Here is a 14042-nt window from a genome sequence, read left to right as displayed (position 1 = left end):
CCAGGCTTAGCAGGTTTTCTGAGGGAAACCCTGAGCTCCCCCACCCCACCCCCGCCCAGCAATTCATCTCCATTCAGAAGTTGCCATGTAATCCGGCAATCTGCAAGGCCTGAAGAAGATTTTAAAATTTTGTAAATGGGGGACAGGATGTGTTGCAGGGACAGCAGCATTTAGCAAACACCACAATTAGAATTGCGAGTCTCAGCCCAAATCTCACAGGAACGGTTGTAAACAGCATAATGGGTGAACACTGTTGTCGTGACTATCTGAAGGCAGAGTGTCAGAAAGAGCAGGAGCTTCTTAAAGAGACAGAGGCCCAACTTCAAACCGTCAAATTTCTTTTAAGTCATATTTCATATACATATATAGCATTTTGTAACAATATAATGTGCAAGAAAATGCCACAATGTATCTGTAAAATACATGATATTCCCTTTTATCTTATGGGTGAAACACATTTCCAATAAGTTTTTATAATTTGCACTCTTTAAGAACAATCTCTTTGTATTTTTGAGGAGTTTTTGATATTGAAACACTGAAATAAAATTCAAATTGAAAATCTTACAGTTTACTAATATAAACATAATTACGTCAATATAAAACACATCAACAAAGGGCATGTGTACCTATTAAAACCCAAGCAAAACCCCAACGCTAGTGTTATCCACATTCTCCCTACGCCCCGCAAAAAAAGAAAAACCTCATACTTTTCCTGGAAAAAGAGAGGCTGTTCCAAACATACTTCAAGTCATTCTTGAACACTCGAGGGAAATCCATCACATAAAGTCAAAACCTCTTTCTTTACTTTATCCACAGCAATGCCCTGAAAAAAGGGGGAGGAATACAAACATCTTCATCTGTTTTATCCTCCACTGGAACGAACCACAACAATCCTAAACCCCCCGCGGCCGTCCCATGCAGACCCTAACTGAAGGAACATAATAAGAATTCTTGGAAATTAGAGCACATTGTTCATGACATTCAGCCCAGTCAGAACTGGGAATCTGGGCTACAGAGTGAGCTTTGATGTTGGATTGCCTTATGCAAAAACTATTCAGGACATTGCTTGTTCATTTACAGATAATGGGGCCTTCAATTTGGATCATCTCCAGTTGTTAGCTTGCTAATCTACAGTACCAAACGGGTTCCAGTCAGTCTGACAGAGCCGGGCTGTGACTGCAGGAATGAATAAAATGGAAAAGGCGCAAAAACAAACAAAAAAAACATTTCAAGTATCCCGGCATTCATTGATGAATAGAAGTGGGGAAGAGCCAGTTTACATTCTTCCAGCCATGGTGACATAAACAGCTCAGCATGTTTTGGTTTGTACGTCTTTTCAATTGGAATGCCTGAGGAAATGACGCCTTTCCTCAAATTTAATTGGAAATAAACTTGACCTCCTTCCCCAGTACCGTACGGACAAAATGAATGCATTGTTTACTGAAAGCAGAAAGGGTAAAGATTAGAGATTTGTGGTTTAATGTCACCATCTGGCATTAAATCCGACTAAACTTTCCTGGTTTAGGTTCAGATAGGGTTACCAAGATGACTCGCTAAATTCCAGAATAATGAGCAAGTTGGGTTTTTTCTAGAATTTCTCATTGCGTTCTTTTAACCGAGACATTTACGTATTAAGATCGCCATGTCTGTGAGCAGTTTAGGAGCGAATCCTAAATGTCTGCATCATGGTTTATCTTGTGATTGGTCAACCCGCATTTGACTCAACTAGAAGTGCGTCAGTTTGGTGACTTCACGGAAAGTTCAGGAAGGAATCGTCAGGCCTCCGAAAGTCTGGCTCAACTATGGGTTTCAATTTCCTTCAAACCTGACCCAGTTACACCACTTCTGCCAGGAGGAATGGACCAAAACTCCAGCAAACCGCTGTGAGAAACTTGTCACAGGAAAGCCAAACTGATTTCTAGCAAATACAATGTAAACATAGACTTTAAAAACAACTTCTTTTAGAAGAAGGTGAAAATGATGATAGTAGGCATGTTTCAGGCAATGTTATTGATTTTAGACGTTACACTACTCTTTCAAAAACAGGTACGATGTGGAACGAGAGATGTTACAAATCACATGTTGAAGCATTATCTAAAAGCAAGTAAAAAAAAAAAAATCAGAATCTCAGCCGAGTATAATATCTTGAGGTGTTCCACAAGGCTTAGTACTAGGACCCAAGTTATTTGTTATGTGTAAAAACAATCCTTGTACTTGTAAACTAATTTCTTAATAACTATCTTGATACAAAATAAACTAAACCAGTTCTTCATTGTTAAACAGGGTTTGATTTTAAGAAGTAAGTGAAATCAAAGTGCGTCTATGCTAGGAGGGACATTTTATGTCTAAGACCAACATTAAATGGAAATGAAATAGAAGTATGCAAAATCAAATTAAGTGTTATTATCATCGATCCTTCTTTATAGAGCACATATAAATTATCAAAATCTTCTTTTGTTTTGTAAATATCTATGTAATGTTCTTGTAGTTTGTGCCACCAAGAGCTGTTAGTTGTGATTACTTGAAATGTTTTATGTTTTTATTCCCAATAACAGAACAGTTGACAGTAAAATCTCACTGAGATTCTGAGGTCTCAATTCTTTATAAGTCGACGCTGCGTTCACTCTTTTTCTTTTTTCCCTTCCTTTTTTTCCTCTTTTCTTCTCCATGCTCCATTACTTTGAGGCCGCTGCAGTCCGAGGGTTGGTGATGGTGTTGTCAGGAACATTTGTTCTCAGAATCGGACCTTGTTCCCATTCCGGGAACACCCTGCTCCCTGTCCCGTTCAGCTCCAAACGCGAAGGACGCTGAAATCATTATGCAACATGCTACCCCTCAATGCTACTGCTATTTAATGACTTTTTTTTAAAAAATAATTTCAGATGTTCTTACCAAGAAACTCGAAAGTCTCTCATCGCTTTACAAAATTCAAGGTTTACATGAGCATGCAGCAGATGGAATGCCTTTCCTAATTGTCTAAAATCTGGGAATCCTCCGCCTCCTGAACCAGAATCAAAACATCATTGACCCTCTTCACCTCGCCCTCCTTTCATGCCACATTCTGCCTGACTGATTCTGCCTGTTTATGTCTTTAATTACACGAACCATAAACCTGTCAGTGTTTCAGGAGATCACAGAAAAGCCTGTCATCACCTGCTGTGATGGCTCCCACAGCGTCATAGACCATCAGGTTTCCACAGGGCTTTCTCCACAGGTTTAAAATCTGCTCAGTAGTTTTTCACAGTTATAACGCAAGTTAACAAAACGTGACAGATGGGAGAGATTTTAACATTTTCACCAAAGAGAGAGCAGGTAAGCGTTGTATGCAGCGCTGCACAAGGTCTCTTTTAAAACCAACTACAGTGTTTTTGTTTTTTTTTACATTAATGAAATGTTGACAAACTTTTGCTCACATTTGTAATGGAAACGCAGCTGTAGTGCTACCAACTGTGCCACCATGCAGCCTCACCTGAACCCGTTTTCCCCTTGTGCTGGACGTGGTTGTGAATGTTGCTTCGAGATGAGGATTATTCATAAATATCGTACAGTGGTGTTTGGTATTTTGAACTGAACCAAGTGTTTTGTTTTGTTTTTATCACACAGAAAAAAAACTAAGCGTTTTAATTCAAATCAAAAATATCTTATTGATCCCATAGGGATGAAAAATTAATTCAGTTGTATAGACATAAAGAGATTCATTTGAACTTCATCTTAAACATTGACTTAAGAAAGTTAAAAAGTTTAGAGCATGAGTCTAAACCTGTGGGTCAGAACACCACGTTAGCTACAGCACAGACATGTCACCTTACATAGACACAGAACATACGTTTGGCACTAAAGGAATCCCATACAGCAATGTTTTAATAATTATTGTATCAACTTATTAGAAATTGAGAATTATAATAGGACTTATAATGTTTTTGTTTTGTTTTGTTTTTTATCATTCTGGGCTGTAACAAAATGTTAGTTTCGTTTCCTTCCAAGCTGAGCTTCTTTAGCCCTGAGGACGTTGACGTGAACAGCAGGTGTTGGCTGCAGGTTTTGGGAACGAGGTTTGACTCCTGCTTTAATACAACAGACCGAAAGGTTTCTTAGCAGTTCAGTAACATTTTATCTACACTGCAAAATTACTAAATCTTTTGTGCTCTAGTTTCTTGTGCAAATATATTTGTACATTTGAAATAAGATAAAACTAACTTACAAGCAACTTGTAACATAAGTAAAATAATCTAAAAGTGGAACCAGGACTTTGTCATTGATATTAAGGAGTGTTGGACTTTAAACAAACTCCTATTGAAAAGTTAACTTGTAAGTTAGTTTGGTCTTATTTCAAATCCACTAAGATATTTGAACCAGAAACTACAACAAAAATACTTTGTAAGATTTTGTGTTTTTGCAGTGTATTAACCATAAATCGGTTCTGCTTTCTAAATGAATAAACCAGATGACTTCGTGAAAGAAACAGTGAAAATTCAGACCTGTCTGTTGTGATAGAGGGAAGCCTCCGCATCGATAATATAGCTCAAATATTTTTAAGAATGCATATTTTATTGGTTTATTCTAAGAGTTTATTTTTTCTGAGCCACATCTCCACCTGCAGACAAAGGACCCCATCTAACACATTATACCCACCTGGTGATTTACATCTGCTGGCAACCCACCCTCATGCTGATGCATATGTTACACTACTGAAGAACAATTTGTATGCAAATGGTCTTCACTTCCTGTCCTCCATGTGCTGGGGCGAGGGTGGGATTTCCTCATTCCTGATGTCTGACCCCTCTGCTCCCCTGACTCTCTTTTCCCTTTAAATCTGCGTTTCCCATCTGGTCAGAGAGGTTATCATAGCAAGACAGTGTTTGTTTAGCGAGCTCTGTATTTACCAAAGCTTTCCCCTGACATGGTACAACTCAGCGAGCATAAACAGTTTCTGTTGCAATTTGGAAACATGCATGTGGATGCTAGTTACACAAACAAGAAGGAATCCTAACACACAACAGAAGCTTTTCAGTACAAAGGAATAAAAACATTAAGGGGCTATAAATAAAAAGATAAAGGATATTCACTGAACGTACTACACGGCTTGTTTTCATAACACTGGTGTTGGGAAATAAAGAAGACAGCATAGTGGTAAAGTTACACAGTCAAAACTGAACAGCAGTAATTTGGATTATTTAAAAAGTCACGAGATTAAAACTGAGGGTTCCCTTTTCAAAGTTATATTTTCACCATGTTCTTCATTTGTAAATAGCACAGTTGCAAGCTAAATATTTAGTTAGCAAGCTAACTATTTAGCTCCAAACTAAATATTTAGCTCTGCACTAGCTAACCTAAAAATTTAGCTGCTCTTCATTCAAATCACTCACATACATTGCTTCCCATGAGTTAAAAACAGGAAGAAACTGATAAAAATATTAACAGAAAATTCACAAACAATATCAAAGAAAAAAATTGAAACTCAGAAAAATAAACAATTTCAGAGGATGAAGAACTGAGGAAACGAGAAGCAAATCTAAAAGTTTGTAGATATTAAGACTTTAAAACTTAAACCATAAATAAGTGAAGATATAAATATAAAACATCAAGATATTTGTGATAAAATCCAACATAATGGAAAGTGGTTTACTAGTGACAGGAGAACCATGTGTTGTAGTCACTGTGGATAAAGCAGAGCACGGCCCGGGTGTCAGTCAGGAAACACTTTCTCCAGACACAACAGGGAAAATGGCCGAAATCGGTCTCTGAAATCCAAAGAAACATCCGTAAGATTAGAGTGGAATGTCGCATTCCTTTGCAGTTGACTGAGCCCGTCTCCCAGAGCGCCTCCTATCAGGAAGTGATTCACAATAGGAGCAAATTGCCAGAAACACAAAGTCAAACTTTTGCGAACAAGGTGGGGGCAGGCGGAGGAATCTGTGTTGGCTGTCATACAATAATCCTTGCCACTCCGCTCAGATACAACGATAAATAAATCAACGGGTAAACCAAAGTGACTCCATGAACAGGTTAAAGCATCGGAAGCAGCTCAGCTGTCAGGTCAAACGTATACATCATAACCATTTCATATTCATTCATTTCTGATGGTAGTTTTTGATGAATTATAGAAAAAAAATAGAAATGAACAATTTGTCAGGATCTTTGGCTGTTGCTTTTTCTGGGTTTGTGGTTTTGTCCATTTGTTTAGTTATTCTTTGCTGGGTTTAGGTCAGCCTTTTTCCTGTTTACTGTTTTACTAGTTCAGATCTTAGTTATTGTAGTTAGTTCATGTTATTAATTTCTTGGGTTTCGTTATTGTTTGTCTCACTTAGATTTATGTTTCCAAGCTCCTGTTCATGTCTCTCTCCTTTACTTGCCTTCTGCTTTCTCTCACACCTGCACCTTGTTTCCTATTTCGTACCTTTCCATTGTTCCAGTAATCAAATCAACCTGCCAGTATTTAACTGCCTCTCTTTCTCTCACTCCTTGCTGCTTCCTCTGGTTATACTCTGTTACCTTGATGGTCCTGCTCCTCGTGTCTGCCTTATTATTTTGTGAGTTCTTGTTTCATTATCATTTTCATCAAATTACCCATCATAGAAAACCCAGGAACACAAAGAAATCTGCAGATTGTGACAATTAACAGAACAAACACACAGCAACAAACCAGGAAAATAAAGAAAGCAGGAACATACAAGCTATTAAAGTGCAGAACAAAATCACATGGAGCACACTGAGTATGGAAAGCAAAAAGTGTAAAAATAAATAAGTAAATGATTCCCTAAAGTTATGTTATGGAGCCTATTTTTTTTTTTTTTTTTTGGTTTTTTTAGTTGACCGTTCAAATCTCTAAATGTAAACACAAGTTTTTTCACCAGCCTGAACCAGATGGAGCCGCCTATAAAACTTAGTCATAACAAACATAAAAAAAACGAGAACAAAACAAATTGGATTTACAGTCTATTTTGTTTTAATTCATGTTTCTTTTTATTTTAAATTCAAGTGAATATAAGTGAGCGCTGTGTATCGTGAACTCTTGGGAGTGTGGATGTTTTGCGGTTGCGTTTGCACGCTGTTGGATTGTATCTCTGATGGTGTCTTAGTTATAAATTACATTTATTTAACAGCATACACCCGTTTTTTTATGCATTCCTTTTTAAAAGTTACCAGCTGATCTGGGGCTGCAGGTGGAAATTAGCACCAGAGCTAATACACAATGCTTTGTTATTAGCCTGTATGGCTAGCAGCAGTTATCTTGGTTGCTGGTTGTTAATTGCTGTAACAGAATGAACCCAGCAGGTTTCCAGTGGGTGTTTCCCATCCCCGTACAGGAAAGTTTTTCCCATCATGCAGGAGGTGGAGATGAGAGGGGACGGGTGATGTTTAGCTAGGTGGTGAAATAACATCCATGTGAATAGTAGGAGGCAGGTTTTCCCAGAGCAGCCTGTCAGTAGGTCAACCCTGACTGCTAATAATGTTTGGTTTCATTAGCATGACGACGTATCAGAGCCACGCTAAGAAAATTGAAATATATAATCAGAATAAAATAATACAATTATTTTTTTCAACTTTCTGACATTTTACTCATTATTTCAACTTTATTCTCATGATATCATGACTTTACTCTTTTTTTCTTACATTTTAATTTTATTCTCGTAATGTTATGACTGTTTTCTAAATAGCATGACTTTATTTTAGTATTTGACTTTAATCTCATTTTATGACTTTATTGTCATATTTTTAACTTTAATTTGACTTTATTCTCATAATATTCTGACTTTATTCTGTAAATATTATGACTACCCTCACATTATTTTGACTTTATTCTGGTAATATTTTGACTTTATTGTCATAATTTTGACTTTTTTTCTTGTCAGTTCATGACCCTATTCTGTTATTTTTGACTTTATTCTCATAATTTTATTCTTGTGATTACTATTATGTCTCATAATTAATTTTTTTATTAGTATGACCCTAATTCTCCATCATAGATTAATAAGAAGTCCGAATGCAACATAAATTCAGCATTAAACTGTCTGAAAGTTGATTTATGTTGGAACATTTGAGCTGAAAAAAGTATTTTACTTCATCTGTGATGAAAGAATTTCAACAAAATGAAACGGTAACCTTACATTGATCACTGAGAACCCTCTGTCTTCTTCTTGTGCTGGTAGTCCCGACAGTCATTATTAGTCGCTCTCCCCCGGTGTTTAACCTTTGCCCTCTGTTGGTGTTGGGGCAGTGAGCTGTTTAGCTTGTGTCTCAGAGGTCCACCACCTGCTCTCTGTGTGACACCAGCCCCTCTCTGGGTCTCAAGCACAGAGCCATCAATCTCTGCACACTGGCCAATGGGCCGATGGAGGACTCAACTCATCCTGGTCTGACCTGGAAGCCCAGGCTCTGCTCAGCCATCTGTTTCCAAACGGATCGGATCCGCACAGATGGGGACAGGGGGAGGTGGGGTTATGTGAGTCTGTACACATGTTCAGCACAAAACAGAAAGACTGAAAGAAATGTAGCATTGAAAAAAAACACTGTCAACAGCTGACTTCAACTAAATAAGATGTGAAAGTTGTAGGAACTCCCTACAACAGGATTTCTACTGAACCACAAACCATGAATTTTATTTGAGTCTCGCATGACAGACAGTAGTGCACATTTGTGAGGTGGAAGGAAAATGATACTTTTTTTTTCAAATGTTTTATGTATAAAATTTTGAAACGGCTCAGTGAGTAAAGCACATGCAAAACATTGTTTCTAAGCCATTCTATTGTTGCTCTGGGTGTATGTTTATGCTGCAAAAACACAATCTTACTGAGTATTTCTGTCTAGTTTCTAGTGGACATATCAAGGGGCACCTAAAATAAGACAAAACTAACTTGCTATAAAATTTTCAGCAAGATTCAGGAGCTTGTTTAAAGTCAGTTCCTTAATGTTGATGTAAAAAAAAGTACTAGTCACAGTAGATTTTCAGTTAAAAATAAATTTTTCCCATATTATAAGTTAAATAATCTGCCATTGGAACTACTAGTTTCTCATATAAAACCCAGACTATATTAAACTACACTAGTTTTTTAAAAACTTGTAAACCTTGTACCGTTTGTAGCCCTATAAAATACATTCTGTTTAATGGAAAATAAGGAAAAGATTCAGGTGGTGCTAATATTTTTTCACTTTTATTATTAACTGAAATGAAAGCGGAGGCCTCCTTTCATATTTTGCGTTGTTGGCTGTACTTGCAGTCTGTGTGTATGGTACACACTGCATGTTGTGTGTGTGTGTGTGTGTGTGTGTGTGTGTGTGTGTGTGTGTGTGTGTGTGTGTGCGTGCGCGGCTGCACGTCCATATGGTGGGAGCCGACAGGTGCTTCTGCCTCTGAGCTGGAGGGCAGGAGATACTTGGTGCTTTGTCTCCCCACAAACATCTGCCTGTTAGCCCCGCAGCTCTGTGACATCCCATGAAATTCCATCCTCTTTGTTTTTAGAAAGCTAATACGTCATTCATCTTTCAACAAAACTCACCCTTGTTCTTCTAACGGTTGCTCAATCTAGGCAATGAATGGACAATACCTATAAAACGCCAGCTAATTGTATTTTTAGTTTCCTTTAGGTGTCGTTTTTTTTTTCCTAAGGTATTTGGCAGCACAAGCATTCCAGAGAACGCTCATGTTGTGTGTTGACACACAGCAGCGCCCTTGTTGTGAGACAAACACCCAGGGCTTGTTTCCCTGAAGCAGTTAGATTTAGCTCAGCGTCTTCCGAAGCTTTCAGGACCACTGGGACCAAGGGATGTCTGGGTTTGCTTTGAGGAGTGTTTACATGCATCAGATGTCCAGTGAGTATATTTCCATCTCAGTGACTGTTGTGGCTGTTCACACAGCAGGCAAACGTGACCCAAAATCCGCTCCGTTTGCCTGTATTCCAGCTACATCCAACTTTTTCACGGTAGTCTGAACGGCCCAGTACCGATCTTTTCACCCAAAAAACAAAAAACACGTCAGCCTGCTGAACTCAGAAGGATGTAGACGTTAAACAGAGCGCTGTTTACCAAAGCAATAATGGACAGAGGAATTTTAAAGTTTATCCAGCAGCGGAAGCTGACAATATTGTCACAAGATCATAAGAAGGCAGAGGAAGCTGATAAAAATAAAAAAGCACAATAAATAGTGATGCTCTTTTGTGAAGCATTGTTTGTAACTTCTGTAACGAAGCCTGTTTGGATGTGTAGTCGGAGCTAAGACAGGTGGGATTGTGATGCGCTTCCATTACAAATCTGCACAAAACTTTGTCAATGTCCCGCTAATGCGTTCCGCTAATGTCAAAAAATACATAAATACAAATGTTCACAATTGCAGGGTTTTCCATTAAATAAGAAATACAAATCACGTGAATAAGTTTGTTCACATAACGGAAAAAAAACATCATCCTCATACCACTTCCTGCCGTCTTCGTCGTCTATTTCGCCAGTAGTAACATCCGGTTGTTGATCATGCAACCCGAGATGCATTCAGCCTTATCAAAACACACTTTTGATACAGCTGAAAGATCACCTCATCATATCACAAAAACTTTATTAAAAAACTGGAGTGTTTTTTTCCCTAAATTTGTGTTTCCATTAACCAAATTTATCTTCGTACTTTCAATTTGCGCAGTTTTATGGTTAATGAAAAGGCAGTTATTGACAGACTTCTTTCATACGTTTCATACATTCGTAGTCATAATTTTTACATTGCTTTCTGAAAAAACTAAGTGAAAGCATTGTGTCCTTGATTTCACCTTTTTTCCCTCTTTGTTTGTTCTTCTCCACGTTCATCTAGAGCTGCTGAACAGAACAGGGATGCATAGACTGGCGGTCTGATGGGACAAATGCGATGCTTTGAATAAAACGAGACCCAGATATTTGCCGTCCTTATCTTCTTACAGTTATTCTGAAATTATGCAGAACGAAAGGCGTAGCAGGAATGAGCCCACGGGACACAAACGAAAATATGTGTCTTATCTGTAAACGGCGTCTCCCAGAGGCGTAGTCCTGTTTACAGTTCCTCACCAGCTCAGTGTCATTTGTTTACTTTTTTGTTAATGTGAGAAATTTCTTGTGTCACCAAGAGCAAGAGGCCCATGTCTGCCGGACCTGGAACAAGTCACACTTGCGTAAATGTTTTTGTCTTACGGCCCTCCAACATGGCTGCTGGCATTTGGTTGGCTGCTTTTTTTTTTTTTTTCTTCTTCACTAAAGCACAAGCCTACAGTTCATTTCACACTTAAAAAAAAGATGGAAGATTTTTTTTCTTCTTTCTTGCTATCTGACATTAAATCAGATTAAAGTCTCCTTTTTAGGTTGGTTAGGAAAAGCAAAATCATTTTCACTTTCTTAATGGCAAAGAAAAAAGGTTTTTATTACTTTCTTTAGAGTCAAATCTTACCATAAGCTAAGAGAATTATGCCATGATGTCATGGTTTTGTAAACTTCTGGTTAATTTGCGACATTTAAGTAAACTGGAGACAACATGCTGTTTCATAGTTTGAAATCATGGATACATCAAAGAAATCTGACAAGATGTCCAGAAGAGAATTTTTGACTTCCTAAATGGTGGCATGGACATGTTTCAGGACCAAATGTGTGCATGGACCCGACCAGAATAAAATCAGAAGATGCATTACAGCGTCATTCCCTGAAACGATTCCTGCACAAACAAAGGCTGAAAAGCCACGCAGGGACGAAGGAGTAATTCCTCCAAAAGCAACAGAAAGTCACAAATTCTACTTTTAAAATTCACTCACACCAAGGCTTTAGTTTTGGAAACATGTCCGGTCCTGTGACAAGCTAAAATTTAACACTGGTAAAAATTTGTGATGAGTTCCTGCAGGCAGAGTTTCAGAAAGAACAGGAGTTTCAGAAAGAACAGGAGTTTTAAAGCGACAGAGACCCAATTTTAAGGTTCTAAATTATGAAGTTAAATATTTTTAGGTCATGTTTTTATATATAACACCTGAAGTTAACATAATTACGTGATTGTGCTATAAAATAGCACTACTTGCCCAGAAAATACCAAATACTTCCCCTGGTTCCAACTCTTCAGTAAACGCCATGAGCATATGAGCAGGTCCACCAGTCATCACACACTTTTTTCCCCCCTCTCTTTTTGTAATAAAAAAAGGGTTTGAAGTTACAAGAGTGTCATTAGAGAGCCGCCACTCTGCCCCGTTTGAAGCCCACTGATGGGAGGCTCGGTCAGACCCCATGCACATGGTAATGTGAGGAATGTGGCCATTTCCTCCTTTTGCAGGAAACAAAGGGAGTTGCTCCAGCGCCAAGCCTTTCATACCTCACGTAACAAGGCTGTTGCTCTCAGATCAGTGTCTGTATTGTGTTAACCCAGTAAGCCGGGCCATTAACGGCCTTCAAGAGGCCAGCCTGTAAAGCTCCGTCTGACAGTAACCGTACCTGAAACTCCGGGACGGTGTTAAATAAATGAGAGAAAATGTGCTATTGGAGGGTCATTTAGTGGAAACGCCAACCAGCTGTCCGTCTTCTTCTGAACAGAAACAAAGTAAAACACCAAATGCTGCTTCTGAGCTTACAAGGAAGCATCCGCAGGCTTTGGTTTGTATGAAACGTATAAATATTATCTCATTTACTTTGTTTACCTAAGCATTTTGCCTCCTATTTATACTGGAAAAAATGAGACGGTAAATCCACAGAGTGATAGATTTATAGGATTTCCGAGGAATGGAATGACACAATAACTCATAACTCGCTTGTCTCTGAAGCTGCTCGTGTTGATGTTGGGTGTAGTCGTGGGGGAAAAAAAATAATTGCTGCATGTTCAAGCAAGTCAAGCACTTATTCACACCGGCTTTACTTTTTTGTGTAAAAGGGAGACATAAGTAGTAGTGAAGGGTGTGGGAAATGAATCTTTCCATTAAACTTGAATCGTGGTTATGTAATAAGCAATTATATTGTAACACTAACAGTCATTAGACATAATGAAATACGTCATATACGCTTAGTGAATAGAGTGACAGATTATCCCATCTTATTCACTTAACTGTGAATTGCTACATCTGGAATGTGAGGAACATAAATGATCAGAGAAACATTTTTTCTGTAACGATGCTTCTGAGTGATGTATCTGATACTATTTGAAACGCCCGTTTGGAGGAAAGAAGTGAATTTGTGAGTTGGGAATCCGGCTTATCTGAACTTCGGTTCGAGCCAGACAAGTGAAGTCTGGTCTGCCTGAAAACGGGGAAAAGTGATCCTTAATGCTGATCACTTACTGTGGGAAAGCACACAAATTATCCAGGGAACCAAAGAGAGAAAGTGACGCCTCCTGTACATAAGATTTACGGACATGTCTGTAACCTAAATACTTTTAAATCTTCATTTTACATCAGTGTCACTGACCCCGTGTATGCTTTTACAAAGTTTTTTTCCATCGTTATGAGAACTGACGGTATGACAGGACACCCTCATTGCTTTTCCGTTGTCCAACCGTGACATCTGCTGCGCTCTTCCTGGGTGTCATGCTAAGGCTGCAGGAGGGTTAAAGAAATCTTTTAATTTTTACCTACATCAAAAAAATGTAAAGGTGAAGGCAGAAAAAGATTGGGATAGTGGCAAAGAGTCTTTCCAATGTCAAAGTCTTACAGTTTGTCATGAAGGATAAATGATCAAAATAGCAGTATTGGCATACAGAAAGTTGGTCAGTAATTATACGAAGAGTTTTACTACTTTTTTTTTTTTAATACAATACTCCTCTTGTATTTCCTATAAGAAACAAACTTCTTGATTAAATTCTCTGTCTATATCTGTTCATTCTTGCCGGGTTATGTTTTGATTGAACACTGGCAACGATTTTAGTTAAGACTAAAACACTATGGCAGTCATAACTGAAATTAAGCGCTTCAAATGAAATTCACATTTTTGTTTCACACATTAGCATGACTGTGTACTTTTCACCTCTGACCTCATTTCATGAAGGTCTTCTTGTCTACTTTGGGGTTTATGTCTCACTTTTCCAGTATGGAATGTGTGACTGTCTGCATTAGTTGCTGACATTTGTA

Source organism: Poecilia latipinna, unplaced genomic scaffold (assembly GCF_001443285.1).
Source record: "Poecilia latipinna isolate Pla-1442-1.1 unplaced genomic scaffold, P_latipinna-1.0 Scaffold352, whole genome shotgun sequence".
In the NCBI taxonomy this organism is placed as follows: domain Eukaryota; kingdom Metazoa; phylum Chordata; class Actinopteri; order Cyprinodontiformes; family Poeciliidae; genus Poecilia; species Poecilia latipinna.
The sequence above is the reverse complement of the archived record's forward strand: the minus strand, read 5'-3'. Positions refer to the sequence as shown.